This window comes from Schistocerca gregaria, chromosome 4, assembly GCF_023897955.1.
Source record: "Schistocerca gregaria isolate iqSchGreg1 chromosome 4, iqSchGreg1.2, whole genome shotgun sequence".
NCBI lineage: Eukaryota > Metazoa > Arthropoda > Insecta > Orthoptera > Acrididae > Schistocerca > Schistocerca gregaria.
Window position 1 is genome coordinate 533,594,459 of NC_064923.1, and position 20,649 is coordinate 533,615,107.

The window sequence follows — 20,649 nt, forward strand, 5'->3', positions numbered from 1 at the left end:
AAGGATACACATATGGTTTTTCCTTATAATAATGGAAACAACTCGCTCAAAAATCGACACAAATCCATACAAATCTTAAAAAATTAATGTACGTATGTATACATTCAGGTGACAAAAGTCATGGGATATAAAGATGGCACAAGTACCGCGTACAGAAGGTATAAGAGGGCAGTGCATTGGCAGAGCTATCATTTGTACTTAGGCGATTGATGTGAAAAGGTTTTCGACTTGACTGTAGCCGCACGATGGGGTTCAAATGGTTTAAATGGCTCTAAACACTATGGAATTTAGCATCTGAGGTCGCCAGTCACCTAGACTATACCTACTTAAACCTAACTAACATAAGGACATCACACATACATGCCCGAAGCAGGATTCGAGCCTGTGACTGTAGAGCAGCGTGATTTCGGACTGAAGCGCCTAGAACTGCTCGACCACAGCGGCCGGCAGCACGATGGGACTTCACAGACTTTGAACGCGGAATGGTAGTTGGAGCTACACGCTGTACCATTACCTCCTTTCTGCATAATTGTTGTGGTGTTGAAGTAGTTTAGTTATTCCGTATAAGTCAGTCCGGATTGCTACGTGCAGTTTGAAATACGCGCGCAGGCGTTAGTCACAACCTACAGCTATGATAATGTATCATTGCAGTTAAAGTAATTAATATTCTTTTTGGGAGCGCCACGTACATTTTAAGCGTGAGTAAATTCATCTTAAATATAAGTAACGTGACTTAATTTCAATACGCAAGCAAAAATGTTACTTGTTATTAATAGGAAAGTCACGCTCTCTTTAAATGAATGACAACGTAATGTAGCCTGCAACGGACCCAGTGATAATACAGGGCGTGAAATGCTTTCTTTTCGCAGCAAATTAACCTAACGTTACACGGAAATCGAGAATGGTACAAACACCTGGGTATTTTAAGATAATTGTTGAAAATATCTTTAACATTACCTCATTAAGAATTAACTTTTAATCCCTTGAATTAAATGAAAAATTTTAAACCACAGGTGAACCCTGGCCTAAGCCTTGTGGTGTTAAATTTCTGAATAAGATATGTAATCAAAATATTAATTAACTTCAAAATTGAAAATCCGTAAAAGCACTTATAATTATTTTCCTTTACGAGTGAAGATCGCAAAGCGTGATATATTTTTTGGTACACGTAATGACGGACTCAGCACCACCGAAACAGTCGAAGCCAGATGGGCAATCGGCAGCAATACTATTATTATCTTTAAATACATTTCACACGAAGGTAGAGGTATTTTTGAAAGGAAAATGAAATATTTTCGATTAAAATGGTTCAAATGGCTCTGAGCACTATGGGACTTAACATCTATGGTCATCAGTCCCCTAGAACATAGAACTACTTAAACCTAACTAACCTAAGGACATCACACATCACCCAGTCATCTTCTTTCGATTAACAATGTATTGTAACCTTAAAGTACATACAGATAGCTAGTTATACATACATCGACCCACAGGAGAGAGACAGAGCAAGTGAAAGATAGAGAACAAATAGGAGCAAGCAACATGGCTCTTGTGTATATACATTACACTTGAAGTTCCATGCTTTCATGGAACGTATTGAAATAGAGTATTCCTTACTGAAAATATTTCCAATATTTCTCACAAAACATTATCATACTCCACAAAATGACGTATAATGTTACAGATATTAGTTTCTTATGTTGAATTTCCTTCATATCGGTTGAATAAATCGCGTCATATATTAGATAGGCTTCCAGATGAAGCCACTACGCATGGGATATTCCTTTTGGGAAATCATTGCGGAGGTCAATATTCTGGGATCATCAGGGTGAAAAGAGTGCCGAGAATTCCAAATTTCAGTCATTAGCTACACAGTAGCCTAAAGCCCTCACTTAACGACCGAGAGCAGCGGAGTTTGTGTTTAGTTGTCATGGCTACCGACAAGCTACATTGCGTGAAATAATCCCAGAAATCAAAGTTTGGACAATGCGGCGAAATTTGGTAGCTTATGGCAACAGACGATCGACGCAAGTACCTTTGCTAGCAGCACGACATCGACTGCAGCGCCTTTCCTAGGCTTGTGACAATATAGATTGGACCCTAGAATACTGCTCAGATGAGTCCAGATTTCTGTTTGTAAGAGCTCATGGTAGGGTTTAGTGTGGCGCAAACCGTATCAAGCTGTGCACTCGGATTGTCAGCAAAGCACTGGCAAACTTGTGGTGTGGGCTGTGTTACACGGAATGGACTACGTCTTCTGACCCAACTGAATCGATCAATAACTGGAAATGGTTATGTTAGACAAATTGAAGACCATTTGTAGGCATTCATGAACTTAATGTTCCCAGACAACGACGGAATTTTTATGGATGACAATGCACCATGTCACGGGGGAAAAATTTTTCGCAGTTGGTTTGAAGAACCTTCTGGACAACTGGAGAAACTGATATGGCCACCCTCATCGCCCGGAAGGAGATAATTTATGGGACATAAACGACAGGTCAGTTCGAACCGAAAACCCTGCAACGCTTTCGCAATTATGAACAGCTGTAGAGGCAGCATCCCTCATTTTTTCTGTAGGGGACTTCCAACTACTTCTTGCGTTCATGCCATGTTACTGCGCAACGTCGTGGTAAACTGAGGTCAGGTACCATATTTGGAGATATGACATTTGTCAACTAAGTCTACGTGTATGTATGTTCGTTCCAAGTCTCCTTCTAGACCACTGAACCAATTTCCGCCGATCTTGGCACATATATCATTTACCATATGGATGGAATTGCTATTGGGGTAAGAAGCATATACACTGAAGCGCCAGAGAAATTGGTATAGGCATGCGTATTCAAGTACAGGAATATGTAAAAAGGGAAACTACAGCGCTGCAGTCGGCAACGCCTATGTAAGACAAGTGTCTGAAACTGATGTTACATCGGTTACTGTTGCTAAAATGCCAAGTTATCAAGATTTAAGTGAAGTGCTATAGTCGGCGCACGAGGAATGGGACACAGTATCTCCGAGGTAACGACGAAGGGAGGATTTTCCAGTACAGCTCTTTCACGGGTGTACCGTGACTGTCAGTAATCCAGTAAAACATCAGATCTCCGACATCGCTGCGGCTGGAAAACGATCCTGCTAGAAAGGGACCAACGACGACAGGAGAGAATCGTTCAGCGTGACAGAAGCGCATCTGTTCCTCAAATTGCTTCAGATTTCAATGCTGGATCATCAACAAGTGTCAGTGTGTGAAACATTCAACGAAACATCATCTATGTGGGTTCTCGGAGCCGGAGGTCCACTCCAGTCCAGTACTCTTGATGACTGCACGACACAGAGATTTACGCCCTCCTGGGCCCATCAACACAGACATTAGACTGTTGATGACTGGAAACATATTTCCTGGTCGGACAAGTCTGGTATCATATTTTATCCAGTGGATGGACATTTACGGGTATGGAGACAACCTCATGAATCCATTGACTCTGCATGTCAGCAGGGGACTATTCCAGCTGGTGGAGGCTCTGAATGGTGTAGGGTGTGTGCAGTTGGAGTATTATGGGACCCTTGATACGTCTAAATACGAGTCTGACAGGTGACACGTACATAAGCATCCTGTCCACCTGCATCCATTCATGTCCGTTGTGCATCCCGACAGACTTGGGTAATTCCAGTAGGACAATGCGGCACCCCACACGTCCAGAATTGCTACAAGATGGCTCCAGGAACACTTTTCTGAGTTTAAACACTTCCCTTGGTCAGCAAACTCCGAGACATGAATCTTATTCAGCACATCTGGGATGCCTTGCAACGTGCTGTTCAGAAGAGATCTCGACCCCTCGTCCGCTTACGGATTTATGGAGAGCCCTGCCCGATTCAAGGTGTCAGTTCTGTCCAGCAATACTTCAGACATTAGTCAAGTCAATCCCACGTCGTGTCGCGACACTTCTGTGTTCTCGCGGTGTTCCTTCACGATATTAGGCATATCCAGCAGTTTCTTTGGCTCTTCAGTGTACCTATGAAAAGTGAGGGAATGGGAGTGAAAATAAAGGGCAGCTCAAAACACGAATTCGTACAATTTATTCATCCAGTATTTGAGAACGATAGCACTTAGTGACTTCTAACAAACGTTACAGGTTATTTGAGGCCATTACGACACTTCTTCTCGCTAATATCTCCCATAAAATGGCGAAAGGAGTTAAGTTTGCCAGTTATTATATTTTCGCTCTTGCTACAGTAGAACTGTCACATCATACGTGACGTTTAAATTTATTACTTCTCTACTGATGAGTATATTCGCAAAAAAATTCGCAGAGAGTATCCATATATGTCACTGAAAGTACTGCTGTAGGATGCGTAATTGAGGATATGTGAAGTCGTAAATACTGAGATTTGTGAAAACTGCCACGTAGCATGAAATTTTAATTTACTGTTCCTTTATTAGTAATTTTCTTCGTGCCATATTTTGCAGACAGCATTCACATATATCACTAAATGAACCCGTAAAAATGTATCATTGTGCAACACATAGTTCGGGAGATTTGACGTTATTCACTCCGCGATATGTGAAAAGTTGACGTATTATTAATGAAGTTTTAATGTATTACTTCTTTACTACTTCTACTATTCACAACGCATTTTGCAGACAGTATCTACATATACCAGCGGATTTGCCTGCCAAATTATTTCATTGTACGACCAATAACTCTGGAGATTCGACTTCACAGGGATCAACCTGCGCAAAAAAGAAATTACAGGGCCTAATCAGTTACAGATAATGATGAAATATGTGTACAGATATGCGTGTGTGAAATTTGTTGAAATTATGTGAAATATATGTGACATGCGTGTACTTTTTTAAAGCCGCACGTAAAACGCTCCTCCTAAACCCCTGTACCGATTTAAACAAAACTTGGTACATAAACTACTTATTATTTGGAAAGAAGCACTGTGGAGTATGATTCAAAAGTAGACCTCCGCTGTACCAAAACTGCAGTTAGATAGTTTTCGTACAGTATATAAGGGACGTAGAAAACCGTAGTGTTACCGGTGGTAATGGCAGCATTGCTACGGAAAGAAAAACAGTGAATGCGAAAGAGAGAAATTGGGTTCCTCTATTTTATTCTTTGTTTCTTTGGTTATTTGCTTTGCACATCAGTAAGTGTTACTTCACAGTGTATTTAACGTCCTTAAAAATTAAAGTTGCATTTTATTATTAATAAAAGTTAGTTGATCAGATAACTTAGGCTCTTTTATGTAACCAAAGCAAATACCTTTGCTGCAAGGTCAGCTTACATGCACCAACAAAAGAGAATTATGTAGTTAATGTTGTCATTCGGCCTTAACGAAAGGTTCTTCATCATTATCAAAGGCAAGGGGTTCTTGTACTTGCTGATAAACGAGAAAGTTGTTTACGAACAACGAAGTATCGAGGAGAGATTTGTTTTGCGTTATTCTTGAATTTTACTTGTTTTGTGGAAATCGTGTTTTCTAGCGCTACATAATAAATCTTATTTCTCTTAATTTATGCCACACTCTGCCTCTGATTCACGTCACAAATCAAAAATTTTCCAATAAAACCTGAATTAAACGTTGACATTTTCAATTTTGCTTTCAATAATTTTATTTTTAAGCAACAGATAGGAGGATAAATATGTATAATAAGAATATTTCGTGGTTACGCGGCCCTTTGTATATCCTTACTCAGTTTGTGCATCGCCCGCTGCTTCCAGTTTGTCGGGGAATATAGTGAAACACTGATCGCATACGCAAACAAAGTTATCAATATGAGGTAACACGCGATATGTATGCAAAAAGTCTAACGTACAGATCAAACAGCTATGACCTTAATTGGCCAACGCTACCAGGAAAACTACGGTAGGAAAACTACGGTATCTCAAACAAACTCATGATAGTCTACAGTAGCCTATTGTAGTTTTATAACTCCAGTTACCAGCATACTCTTTCCCCTCCAACAAGGTGAGGTCGGAGAAATGAGATATTAACTGTTCATAATTATTCGCTTCCTGGCTGCCGTCCAGTGCTGACTATGTAGTTTCAAGATGTAAGTGTAGTAATATGAGGTGTTAATTTCATCTTTCAGAGCGCCAATTCTGAGTAGCTAACTTTTAACTGATCCATTCTGCCCCTTATGCGAAATTGATCGGATTATTTATCTTGTTAATTAGAAAATGTGGGTTACACAGACGAGTGATCCTCATGATGTGAATCAAAGTGCCAAGAAATTAGCTTTAATACTGCACATCAGTTTTCTTCGTTTTAGTTTTTCTAGACTAACATTACAGTAAAATTCCATGTGGGTTTTCAGATCTGTACAAACATCTCATAATATTAAAATCGACTTCTGTTTCCTAGAACTGCTTCAAAGATTGGGCGACCTTTATTTAACAGTTTTAATCAGGACTAGACTAAGTTGTTGTTTCAATGTGATGGAGATTCCGTTATGTATAGTGGCCAAATTATGAGTGGAAAGTATTACCTCGTATGCAAAGCTGTTAAGCTTAGTGACTAATGAATAGTGCTCGCACGTTGTTATCTCAGAGCTCAGGTCAGTTACTAAATCAGAATAGTTTCAGCTGTTGCGTTGGCCACACAGAATGCGACGTTCTTCCGCATTCCACTACATTTTCATATCGGCCTCTCTATCAAATTCTTTCGTAACCGGTGGATTGTTTGTTCAATTCAACATTAAATGGCCATCAAAAACTCTAAAAATAACATCAGTAGCTTTTCCTTCGAGGGACTGGACGAGAACAGAAGGTTACAGAACAGTGGTAGGTACGTGAGGTGAAGTATTCAAGCCTAGTATGGACGCTCGTTGTAGTAGAGAAATATAAAAATAAATCAAAACAAGTAATGCAACTCATTTACGTGACCGTGCATTGTCATTTGCGTTAGACTTTGCAAAGTGCACATTTAACTGAAACTCTTGATGTAAATGATTGTGGACTACTGAAAATGTGTTATCAACTGTCGTGTATATTCAGTCACAAAAGTGAATAGCACTAACAAAGAACAACATTCAAATAATGACAAAATGTATATGCGTTTATCTGTTTCAAACAGAACATAATGATCTTCGGAAGTTTGGGCTTCAAGCGACCTTTTCTGTCAAACTGAGCGAAGTAGGCACTGGACGTACATTCTGCAGCAGCGGAGTCCAAATCTCCTGACCTTCAAAACTAAAGTTTTGTGCAGTTTCCATGAGGGGATAAAGGTGAATGCCAGTTTGCTTTCTTATCTACATCCTATAAGAGCTTGTGTCAATACAGCTGCCTCATCATCGACTGCGCATTAAGCATTAACTTCCTCTTCTACTTATCCATTACTGTCTTCGATAACACATTAAGCATTAACTTCATTCCCCACTTTGCATTACTGTCACTTCACCGAATACTGGCGTGCGCTAGTGGGCTAATCCGTGTTTGTCATCAACTTAAAATTTATTAACTCAAAGACAAATTAGTTAAACTTCAATATTTTGATTCGTAGACTCGCCAACGTGACCGAACACTGCAGCAGACCACGTAATGTGCAGAAAAAGAAAAAAAAGATCGACGTTCAGTCAGTATCCGAATCAAGAGTAGAGGTCGGACAGTACGATTGCAAATTCCGTGTGGAACAAATTATTATTAAAAAAACAGACATACCATTTATAGTACTCCAAAATAAAAGTCGACGTCGAGAAAGCGAGGTAACAACTGTATGTCTGAGAGAGCATATTCATGGGTCAATAACATCACACGAACTGCAGGCTAGGCCAAAGGCCATCCATCGCCATGTACCTACAGAACCACCTGCTAAGCAGAGTTTTGGACACCGATTTGAATCGCTCCTATGGCTCTTAAGAAGACAATTCATTTGTTTGACAACACTCATAAAATGTTGCTTATTAACAGCATCACATGGTGCTCAGATTGAAATGAGTCTTGCCAAGAAGTGTTCCCTTGGATTCCATCAATGATTTTATTACAGATCTTGAGTTTTTACTAGTATTAGACTCTTGGGACACTGAGATGTTAGTCGCTTGATATCTGCAGCGAATACGTGTATAACTTATCCAAGCTTTCAGGATTATGTCTAATTCTGTTTATGGTGTATTTTACGTTTTGTCATTGCAACATTTGGTATATCAAAGTGTCTTCTATGACAGCATCGGGCCTATATCGGTAGAGTTGTGTCACATGTGGAGGCTTAATGTAGTTGTTACACTACTGGCGAGTCTGTTGCTTACCGCCCATGTGCAGCGAGTATCGGGCAACGGGAGGGACTCTGCGGCTCTGTGAGCAGGAGGACGTCGGTTCAACCTTCGCTCAATCTGGCAGCAGCTTTCACCAGCAAGAATGTCGGTGGCCTCATGGCGAAAGCCACAATACAGCGAACGCTGTTTGTTCAGTCTTCTAGTTGATGATTGTTGGAATAACCAAAACCAATCGAATAAACATAATTCATACAGCCCATTGGTAAATTAAAATGCTTTCCAATAAAATATCCCACTGATGTAGCCATTTACATACACATTTTCAATTACTTTCCTTAATGGTGCAGTGTAAGGAGATTAGCCTGCACTGTAATACTCTGATTCATCGAATATAGGCGGCCGGAGTGGCCGAGCGGTTCTAGTCGCTACAGTCTGGAACCGCGCTGCCGCTACGGTCACAAGCTCGAATCACGCCACGGACATGGATATGTGTGATGTCCTTAGGTTAGTTAGGTTTAAGTAGTTCTAAGTTCTAGGAGCCTGATGACCTCAGCAGTTAAGTCCCACAGTGCTCAGAGCCATTTTTGAACCATCGAATATAATAAATATATCGAGGTATTGACAACGGTCGAATTTTTTGGGTACGCAGGTAATACTTAAATTTCATAGCTGTCGAAATATGACACCGCATTTTTTACTGTTATTATTAATGGAAACGTTATCTTCTTTCGAAGCCACTGGAAACAACAAATGCATCCACACTACGCAAGCCGCCTTAAGCTGTATCGCTGACGGTACTTCAGGTGCCAGTAAGTCTCTTCCCGTTCTATAAGTGAATTATGGGTGAAAACAATGAATGTCGACAAACCTTCAGATGAGTTGACATTTCTTTAATTTATCATTGAGGTCGTTGCGCGAGAGAGGTGTAGGTTACCATAATCTTCCTGGAATGCACCACAGTGGTGTGGTCAAAACACGGGGACCGATGAACATTTTCGAACGCTTACTGACATCACTTGAGCCACTTCAGCAACTCCATGAATCGCTGACGAAATAACACAGACATTTCGACGGCGCTTGGCGAGAAGTAGAAGACCTCAACTGCAAGAAGACTTACCTTGTATAGAAGCTCCTGTTCGGCTAGGGTCATCATATCGGCAGGGCTGTGCTTGGAATCGGCATTCGCTGAATTGTGGCTTTCGCCATGAGGCCACCGACGTTCTTGTTGGTGAAAGCTGCTGCCAGATTGAGCGACGGTTGAACCGACGCCCTCCTGTTCACAGAGCCGCAGAGCCCCTCCAGTTGCCCGATACTCGTTTCACATGGACGGGAAGCAGCAGACTCGTCAGCAGTGTAACAACTACATTAGGCCTCCACATGTGACACAACTCCACCGATATAGGCCCAGTGCTGAACAAGCAACGCGTGGGCAGTACTGGGACAACTGCTTCTACTGTCTCCGTGCCACCTCTTGTCGCTGCTGTGGGCAATGAGATCGTCTCTTAATCACGGTCTATGGGACCTGGACGCCCTGATTCGGTGCCATGCCACGCCATCTGACTTAACTTGTTGGAATAATTAAAGAGATTACATGCACGCCGTCCGTCCACCTGCAGCTACCATCACATCTAAGGAACTCCCATAGACCATGAGAACCATTCGAACCCACTGGGTGAGACACCGCCGTCCTGACCACTAGAAGAACGGCTCCTCCATTCCTCCTTAGCTGTCATTGCACCCCCAGCCAGCTACAGTACGATCAAAGAACTTGAACAATAAGCCACCCCATTATACAACACCTTCCTTGTGACGTCTGCTGCAATAATCTGTTGAGCATCTCTGTAACGTCCTCACGCTTCCTTCACGATCCCAAGACGTAACATGCCATATTTCACTTGATCTCCTCTACCTCTTTTGTTAATCCAACCTGCTATGGGGTCCCAAACTGAAGAGAAATACCAAAATACTGGTCAAATAAGTGTTTTGTAATTCGATTCTTGCTGGATGAATTATATCTCTCTAATATTGTTTCAGTGATACTCAACTTGGCTTCATCGCTAATAATGCCATGGAACAATAAAGCGCACTTTCTTCCATTTGTGCTGAAACGTTACTTTTTTAAGTACCGGATCACCTCTCAGTCTCTGTACTTCCGTACCCCTAGATCTATGCTAATAGAATCCATACTGATCTGCACAAAGGAGAAATCCTTCTCTAAAAACGGTATAATGCGTGATCAATAATATTGCTACATCAGTTGTGTGGTGTTACAGTCATATGCATCAATACGACGACCTTACTAGACAGTGGGAATGACTTATGGCTTTTTTCGGTCGCTTGGTATTTAGAGAGACTGTTTCGTTAGTGTTTTAGAGCATTACGTGATCGTATGTTGGGGTTCTACGTATATCTGCTCAGCTGCTCGTAGAAATTTAACCAGGTATTTTCTGTAGCAGGTGCTAGTTTGGTCGCTAAAATGTACGACAAAACTGAGGATAGAATGGGACAAAATTCTCCGTTGAATCTCACTGACATACCTTTCGGTACAGATGCCTTTCAGCTGTTGAGCCATTTGAGATATCTGCTACTTCGTCCAACTGAGCTGTTTCTCGTATTATCTCTATTCCTGTACGTGGCACAATGGTTTTGCCGTACTGTTGCCGTGTAACAGTCAGGTGAAGTTATATTGTTTATCTCCTTAGTGAAGGCTGTTTACAATGCTCGTAAGAAATCCTTGCATATAGATTCAAAAAGAAAAGTAGGGCGGTGTCATAAATTGGCAATTACAAACTTAGGAATTTACCTGAGTATATCGGAAATGTGTAAGCTACATCTTCGTGGAGTCCACGTTTGGAAATACGTTCTTCTTCTACAGATATTTTTGGTCTTTTGTCTTAAACCTTCACCCTGTATATGCAGTGAAATCTGTAGATATCAATTGTACCTAGAGGTACTATGTACGAAGAGCTTGAGACGTATTAATTATGTATGATATCTTTAGTACGGGGCAAGATGAAGACAAAGAAATTTTCGAAAAGCAACCGACGAGAAATTATATTTAAATATTAAAGTACACGCGTCGACCATAACGTTACTGGAACTAACCTATGTTGATTTTAAAGTGTTATTTGTTGCCCTGAAAAGGTTCCTATACTATACGCTTGAGGTAACTATATCCAACATACGGACCTGCAGTTTTACTAGCTGAGTGAGAGTAACGAAAAGATCCTTCCTCGACTGGTCTAGAATTGTAATGACGCATCACAGAATGGGAACCCCTGCATTCTACTGTGTATCTGACTGAGATCTGCGATTTCCTTTACTTAAATTACTTGTTCCTGCCACAAAGTGGGCATCATGCCAACATTGCCTACGCGCATATAATGTCGCATTCCAATTAAATGAGACTAATAACAACCGTCAATACCGTGAAAAAATTCGTTTTTAATTAATCTCTGGGTAAGAGATGGGGATGTCAGTACGAAAGTAGTGGACTGAAAGCAAATCTTTCCTCGGATACAGGAGTGAGTGTGTATATATCTGCGCGTGTCAAGCCTCGTAAGTTATTTAATACGGCAACCATATTGTGCTTGTTGACAGCTCCTTGCCGGAAACTTCGGCGTCAGCTATGATGTCGACAAGAGCAACAAGGGGTGTGTGCAAGTAATTAAACGGCGAAGCCTGTGGGACGTCCCCGACTCTAGGCAAACACGTTTATAGAGTGAGTTCCGTGGGGAAGCCAGAGAAATTGCCACAGCCAATATACAGAGCAATCATTACCTACTACCAAAATATCAGCGCATTTTTCTGCTTTTGACAGCAACTTGAACTACAAAGTACGCATCAAGGACGTAACAAGAATTTCATTGCTGAAAAACATACCACAAGCTCCTCTCCTGGGGGCAAAACCTGGATTTCCTGCTTTCGTTTTAATAAGCCAACAAGTTTCGTATCCCAGATAATTACGCAGTGTCATATAAGAACTGTTTCATTGATACCTTTCTTCCTTTTCAGCAAAGAGCTTAGTCTGTACTACCTCAAAGCGCTCTCATAAGGTCTCTTACTACATCGATATGTTCTAATTCTTTATCTTTGGATCTACATCTACATCTACATCCATACTCCGCAAGCCACCTGACGGTGTGTGGCGGAGGGTACCCTGAGTATCTCTATCGGTTCTCCCTTCTATTTCTGTCTCGTATTGTTCGTGGAAAGAAGGATTGTCGGTATGCTTCTGTGTGAGGTCTAATCCCTCTGATTTAATCCCCATGGTCTCTTCGCGAAATATACGTAGGAGGGAGATATATACCGCTTGACTCTTCGGTGAAGGTGTGTTCTCGAAACTTAAACAAAAGCCCGTAACGAGCTACCGAGCGTCTCTTCTGCAGAGTCTTCCACTGGAGTTTATCTATCATCTCCGTAACGCTTTCGCGATTACTAAATGATCCGGTAACGAAGCGCGCTGCTCTCCGTTGGATCTTCTGTATCTCTTCTATCAACCCTATCTGGTACGGATCCCACACTGCTGAGCAGTATTCAAGCAGTGGGCGAACAAGCGTACTGTAACCTACTTCCTTTGTTTTCAGATTACATTTCCTTAGGATTCTTCCAATGAATCTCAGTCTGGCATCTGCTTTACCGATGATCAACTTTATATGCTCTTTCCATTTTAAATCACTCCTAATGCGTATTCCCAGATAATTTATGGAATTAACTGCTTCCAGTTTCTGACCTGCTATTCTGTAGCTAAATGATAAGGGATCTACCTTTCTATGTATTCGCAGCACATTACACTGGTCTACATTGAGATTGAATTGCCAATCCCTACACCATGTGTCAATTCGCTGCAGATCCTCCTGCATTTCAGTACAATTTTTAATTGTTACAACCTCTCGATACACCACAACATCATCTGCAAAAAGCCTTAGTGAACTTCCGATGTCATCCGCAAGGTCATTTATGTATGTTGTGAATAGCAGCGGTCCTATGACACTCCCCTGTTGCACAACTGAAATCCCTCTTACTTCGGAAGCCTTCTCTCCATTGAGAATGACATGCTGCGTTCTTCAATCTACTCACACAACTGGTCAGATAGTCCATATGCTATTACTTTGCTCATTAAACGACTGTGGGGAACTGTATCGAATGCCTTGCGGAAGTCAAGAAACACGGCATCTACCTGCGAACCCGTTTCTATTGCCCACTGAGTCTCGTGGACGAATAGCGCGAGCTGGGTTTCACACGACCGTCTTTTTCGAAACCCATGCTGATTCCTACAGAGTAGATTTCTAGTCTCCAGAAAAGTCATTATATTCGAACGTAACACTTGTTCCAAAATTCTACAACTGACCGACGTTAGAGATATAGGTCTATAATTCTGCACCTGTATTCGACGTCCCTTCTTGAAAACATGGATGTCCTGTGCCCTTTTCCAATTCTTTGGAACGCTACCCTCATCTAGAGACCTAAGGTACATCGCTGCAGTTTATTCTGCAGACTCTACGCTGTGTTCATATTCTCGTCGCTCTTAAATGTTTCTTATCTTTATATTTTATTCTGGAATTCACATTTCGATAGAACGGGACGTTCAGCATAACATATGTGAAGGACGTCTTACCGTTCATGAAGCTCATATGTTATGAGAGTCATCTTCTCTTGGAAAACACGTTCAATAGTAGGAAAAAGGTGTCGCTGTTTTCCTAAATCTGTCTACATACGACACAGTCTGCCGAGAGGAGGTTCTGATGAAGGCAGTTTCCTGCATGAAGTTCATTTCCTTGGTTGATGTATTGTACTGGAAGAAAATACACTCACTGGTGGAGAGAGAGAGAAATAATTGATACTGTAACATATAGAATATTAGTGCACTTTATTACAATATAGATCAGAAGTATTGCTTAACTTCTTATAACGATTATTATTACCAGTTTGTCACAGAAGAGCTAACACGTTTCTTGTAAAGCAGATTTCCTAAAATGACTTAAAGAGGCTTGAAAGACGCATAAATTTATGGTAACTTTTCGTAGGCAACGAATCATCAGATTTCAAAGGTATTGAGTCTGATCACAAAGAATTAGAAGAGAATTCAAATGAAGAAGAGGAGGAAAATGATGAAACAACCATTTAGGCAATGTTCCAAACAAATATGTTTTGGTAGAGTCTACCTTGCAGAAAATTTGTAATTTTTGTTCAAGTGGTTCAAATGACTCTGAGCACTATGGGACTTAACATCTGAGGTCATCAATCCCCTTGAGTTAGAGCTACTTAAACGTAACTAACCAAAGGACATCACACACATCCACGCACGAGGCAGGACTCGAACTCCGACCGTAGCAGCCGCGTGGTTCCGGACTGAAACGTCTAGAACCGCTCGACCACAGCGGCAGGCTGTAATATTTGTAATTTTGTGGTAATATCTTATGGGACCGAACTGCTGAGGTCTTTGGTCCTTAAGCTTACACACTGCTTATTCAAACTTAAACTAACTTACGCTATGGGCAACACACACACACCCATGCACGAGAGAGGACTCGAAACTCCGGCGGGATGGAGCCGCACGGCCATGACAAGACGCCTCGGACAGCGTGGCTACCCCGTGCGGCCACTTGCAGAAACACCAAGGCATCGTGATAGGGGCTGTACCAGTATAGACAGTGAGGATAAGGAAATAACTACTCCTGCGAAAGTAACAAGTATATGTGAATCATTCATTCCTGAATAGCAAGGAAATTGTAGACCATACAAATGATGTAGCTGGAAAAAAATAAAAGTATCTCCTAATAGCGTTTCTGAAATACATGATTTGTTGGGAAATTTGATTTTATTGCGAATTTACCTGGACACCAATATTTCGTGATCTGATTTATTGTCAAATTTGTTGGAAGAGCAATTTATAGTTGAACTATGAGTAAGAGAAGAGTATATCAGCTACTCGAAATTATTCGCTTTGACGATAAAGATACCAGGGAAGAAAAACTTGTAGGTGACAAATTTGTGCCTCTGCGTGAAGTAATTTAAGAACTTAGTGGAATAATCTCAAGGTACTTCACAAGTGGACCTCACAATACAACTGATGAAATGCAATTTCGTTTCAGTGGCCGTTGTCATTTTAAAGTTATCCGAAAAAACAAACATGGAAAATATTGTACACTTGTTAAAATTCTTGGTAGTACAACTGAACGATACATAATAAACATGGAAGTGTATACAGGAAAAGACAGTAGACCTTCCTGTGAACGGAGTCCTCTTGAGATTGTGAAAATGCTGTTGGAGAATACAGCAACAATATCACAACTGACCGCACCCACGCTTTTGTGGAATAGGCAGACATACTATAATTACAAACTTACATTGATTGAGACTCTCAGATCAAACAGGAAACACATACCGCAAGAACTTATGTAGAGTAGGCAGAGAGCTGTACTCTTCCAATTTTGCATTAACAGATCAATTTACTAAGACGCCTCGTGTAACAATTGTCTCTTACATCAGAAATAGAAAACATAAACAGTCTGTTGATGTTGTCAACACAACATCTTAATGCAGGAGTAGAAGATGATACACCAAAAAAAGGAAACCCCTATAAACCTATACCATAGTTCTACTAAGGGAGGAATGGTGGCCATAGATCAAATGGGTAGAATTAACTCTACAAAAAGGGTTTCGAGAAGAGAGAAGATGGCCACTGTCAACGTTCTACAGCCTACTTGATATCGTTCAAGATTAATGTGCCTGTGTGGAACGAAGGGAAATCAAACACCAGAGAGCTGTATCTCCATGACGTAGGCCTTGAACTGTTGAAACCATATGTAGAAACGCGATCCAAGGACTAGAAAGAGCTCTAAGTGCCTATTTTGCACGCTGTGAGTGATCCTTGGAAAGAAAGTAGAGGTGACCAAAACTGCTGCAAATGAGGAACCAACCAGGAAAGCAGGAGGCTACATATTCTTGAAGAACGTAGGTAAGCAGAGACCAAGAACAACATCATTAAAACTAAGTTAACGTGTGAAAACTGTGGTCTCCATCTGTGTAAGAGTCATTTGGACACATCCATTGTGTATCCAGGAAGTAAATGTCATCTGTAAACGACAGCTTTCGCTCCAAGTGATGAGATTTTTTTGGAAGTTTTCAATATACATTAACCGATACCTGTGCAAAGGTATTTATTTTTGTCATTTTTACTGTTTTCCGTCTTATCCTTTAGTTGCTTTAAATTCGTGGAGGTATGTGCCGTCTATGCAACTAAATGAAGGCAGTTTGTTTGTTGCCATACGCGTTTCGCTTCATTTATTTGGGAAGCATCATCAGTGGCCTGAAATACATGTTTCTTTTTATATATACAATAAGCGTATTATCTGCTAGATATAATAGGTTGATATTTTACATTTTGTAGGGTTTTTTTAGGTTAGAAGCAACTTTTGTAGCACAAGTTCCGTAAAATGATGTATGTTTCGTTTTACTTACGATTTCCAGCACTGCTAACACATATATGTGTTTCTGGAGATGTATTTGTTGGTCTTCATGCTCCAGTTAGCCGAATCAGGTGTTGTTTAGCCACTTGTCACATCACATTTCACTTTCACTGCCATTTGGCGATCAACATATGTGTGTTTGCAGTGTGTAGTGTTGCCAACTGTTGTTATGTGTTTGTCTTTTGTTTCTGTTGTGTTTTGTGGTTTTCATTTGTTGTATGTCTGTGTGTGTCTGTGTGCGTGTGTGTGTGTGTGTGTGTGTGCAATCTTTTTTTTTTTTTTTTTTTTTTTTTTTTTTTTTTTTTTTTTTTTTTTTTTTTTTTCCCTGTGGGTTCATGCGTTTGTCTGTGAGTATGTGTGTGTGTATGGGGGGGGGAGGGGGGTTAGGAAGGAGAGAGAGAGAGAAGAGGGGAAGGATATTCATTAATTATTTATCCTGGTTGCACTTCAGTTTGTTGTTGTTTTGGTGGCTAGCATGATCAGCGAGTTATTGTTTATATGTATTTGGTCATTGAGTACCTTCTTTTCCATTGCAATGGCTCTTTGTATGTGGAAGTTTTCTTGCAATGTCAGGAGGTTTTTGTTGTGATTATTCACTCTGATAACTGTCATGTCACATTCCATGTTCGATGGTTCATGTCCATGTTTTATCAGGTGTTCGGCAAAGGTAGAATGACTGTTCTCATATTTCCAACTTCTTATATGTTCTTTATACCTAGTTCTAAAGTTCCTGCTTGTCATCCCCAGATATACTGCTTTACATTCTTGGCACTCTAGCTGGTATATACCTGCTCCTTGGTATTTGTCTGGTTTTTCTGTTGTTTGTAAATGTGATTGGAGTGTGTTTCTTGTTCTGTAAGCTATTTGTAATCCCTGTTTCTTTAATATATTTGCTATCTTGTGTGTTGTTTTGTGTTTGTATGTGAGAGTATACCATTTTTTTCTGTTATTCATGTCATGAGTGTTATTGTTTTGTGTTTCTGTGTGTGCTCTAGTGTTTGTGGGGTTCTGTAATCTCTGCTTGTTTTCATTTTTCTTTAGTTGTGTTTTAATTTTTTCATTGAGTATTTATTTTTGTTTTGGAAACTTTCCTTCAAGGAGAAAACTGTATTATTCAGTTATTAGATCAAAAATTGGATAGAAACTTTGGACAGACTGTTTATGTTTCTGGTTTATACCAACTTTCATCGGCCAAGATTTGACCACTGTTGCTTCTTATATTCAACCTGTGTGCTGAAAAAATTATCTTTTCAGTTATGTTGTCACTATGTCCTCTTTCACGCTGGAAACAGAGGAACTCAAAATAATTACATGTTTTACGATTTACAGCTTGTTGACGCATGGAAAAAAATTGCTCTTGGTTCATGCTCTGTGTAATGTAAAATACCTTGGTGTTCCTCGAGTTAAACGACTCTCCAAGAAAAATTTTACAGTACAAGAGTACCAAAATGCGAAGTAAAATCTTAACCTGTAACACCAATATTGGCTAGATTTATGTACATTCCGTATAATGTCTCTGCTGACATTGTACACTGGTGTATCTGCATTGTGAAGATCTTTGGTTGTGTAATTATGCAACAATTATGCGAATTATGTATGTGTAAACTTCTTGAATGCTATAATTTGTAAAATCTGTATTTTTTATTCATCCTTAAGTAGGGAAGCTAAATGTGAAACTAAAGGGAAGCTATATGCAAAAGTAAAGTAAAGCCCCATGGCTACGGATGCAAAAGGTGGACTTGGCGCACAAGGCGCTTGATTCCTCTGTGGCGAGTGGCAGTTCGAGCTATGTCTGTGGTACTGGGTGGCCAGTGGTAACCTACTTCAGCTATTGTGGTTCATTTGGATGTATAAATTGGGGCAAGGAGAGCTTGCGAGCATGTACACTCCTGGAAATGGAAAAAAGAACACATTGACACCGGTGTGTCAGACCCACCATACTTGCTCCGGACACTGCGAGAGGGCTGTACAAGCAATGATCACACGCACGGCACAGCGGACACACCAGGAATCGCGATGTTGGCCGTCGAATGGCGCTAGCTGCGCAGCATTTGTGGACCGCCGCCGTCAGTGTCAGCCAGTTTGCCGTGGCATACGGAGCTCCATCGCAGTCTTTAACACTGGTAGCATGCCGCGACGGCGTGGACGTGTACCGTATGAGCAGTTGACGGACTTTGAGCGAGGACGTATAGTGGGCATGCGGGAGGCCGGGTGGACGTATTGCCGAATTGCTCAACACGTGGGGCGTGAGGTCTCCACAGTGCATCGATGTTGTCGCCAGTGGTCGGCGGAAGGTGCACGTGCCCGTCGACCTGGAACCGGACCGCAGAGACGCACAGATACACGCCAAGACCGTAGGATCCTACGCAGTGCCGTAGGGGACCGTACCGCCACTTCCCAGCAAATTAGGGACACTGTTGCTCCTGGGCTATCGGGGAGGACAATTCGCAACCGTCTCCATGAAGCTGGGCTACGGTCCCGCACACCGTTAGGCCGTCTTCCGCTCACGCCCCAACATTATGCAGCCCGCCTCCAGTGGTGTCGCGACAGGCGTGAATGGAGGGACGAATGGAGACGTGTCGTCTTCAGCGATGAGAGTCGCTTCTGCCTTGGTGCCAATGATGGTCGTATGCGTGTTTGGCGCCGTGCAGGTGAGCGCCACAATCAGGACTGCATACGACCGAGGTACACAGGGCCAACACCCGGCATCATGGTGTGTGGAGCGACCTCCTACACTGGCCGTATACCTCTGGTGATCGTCGAGGGGACACTGAATAGTGCACGGTACATCCAAACCGTCATCGAATCCATCGTTGTACCATTCCTAGACAGGCAAGGGAACTTGCTGTTCCAACAGGACAGTGCACGTCCGCTTATATCCCGTGCCACCCAACGTGCTCTAGAAGGTGTAAGTCAACTACCCTGGCCAGCAAGATCTCTGGATCTGTCCCCCATTGAGCATGTTTGGGACTGGATGAAGCGTCGTCTCACGCGGTCTGCACGTCCAGCACGAACGCTGGTCCAACTGAGGCGCGAGGTGGAAATGGCATGGCAAGCCGTTCCACAGGACTACATCCAGCATCTCTACGATCGTCTCCATGGGAGAATAGCAGCCTGCATTGCTGCGAAAGGTGGATATACACTGTACTAGTGCCGACATTGTGCATGCTCTTTTGCCTGTGTCTATGTGCCTGTGGTTCTGTCAGTGTGATCATGTGATGTATCAGACCCCAGGAATGTGTCAATAAAGTTTCCCCTTCCGGGGACAATGAATTCACGGTGTTCTTATTTCAATTTCCAGGAGTGTATATCGGATGGAATGTTAAGTGGCCTATCGACCATGGTAACGTTATTGGCCTCATTTGGTTAAATTTACTATGCCAAGAAGAGTTATACCAGGGATTGGCTCACAAGATGAACCACAGTTGCTTTAGTAATAGTTTTATGGCCACTGTAGGAGGTGCTGAGCTGTCACATTACATTAGATTCAGTTTCGTGCTGAAGACCAAAAAATTTAGATATTTCTCGTGGATGAGGAATATGAAAGAAAATATAGCATAAAAACATAAAACATTTGAATAAAATACATACTAAACTGATTATTTGTCAGGAGATTGTCGAAACAGGTGGATACAATTCGGTAAACTAGAACAGCTAATATTTGCAGAATTAATATGCTTTGAGAACGAAACACTGTTATGCACTATTAATAAATTTATCATACACAAAGTAGCTGATCTTGACTGTTTTGGCCAAGTGCTGCCAAAGCTGAAATCTAACAGACATTTATACTTAAGATGGTTTAACATTCTCTGCTAAGATATTCATCTTCGAAGTAGAAGGAGTTGCCTATCAAAAGGCCATTCAAACTCTTTTCAAACTGTGCTTTATCTGAAACCAAGTTTTAATGGTGGCTGAAAATTTATTGAAAATGTGTGTTCCTGAATATTGGACTGCTTTTTG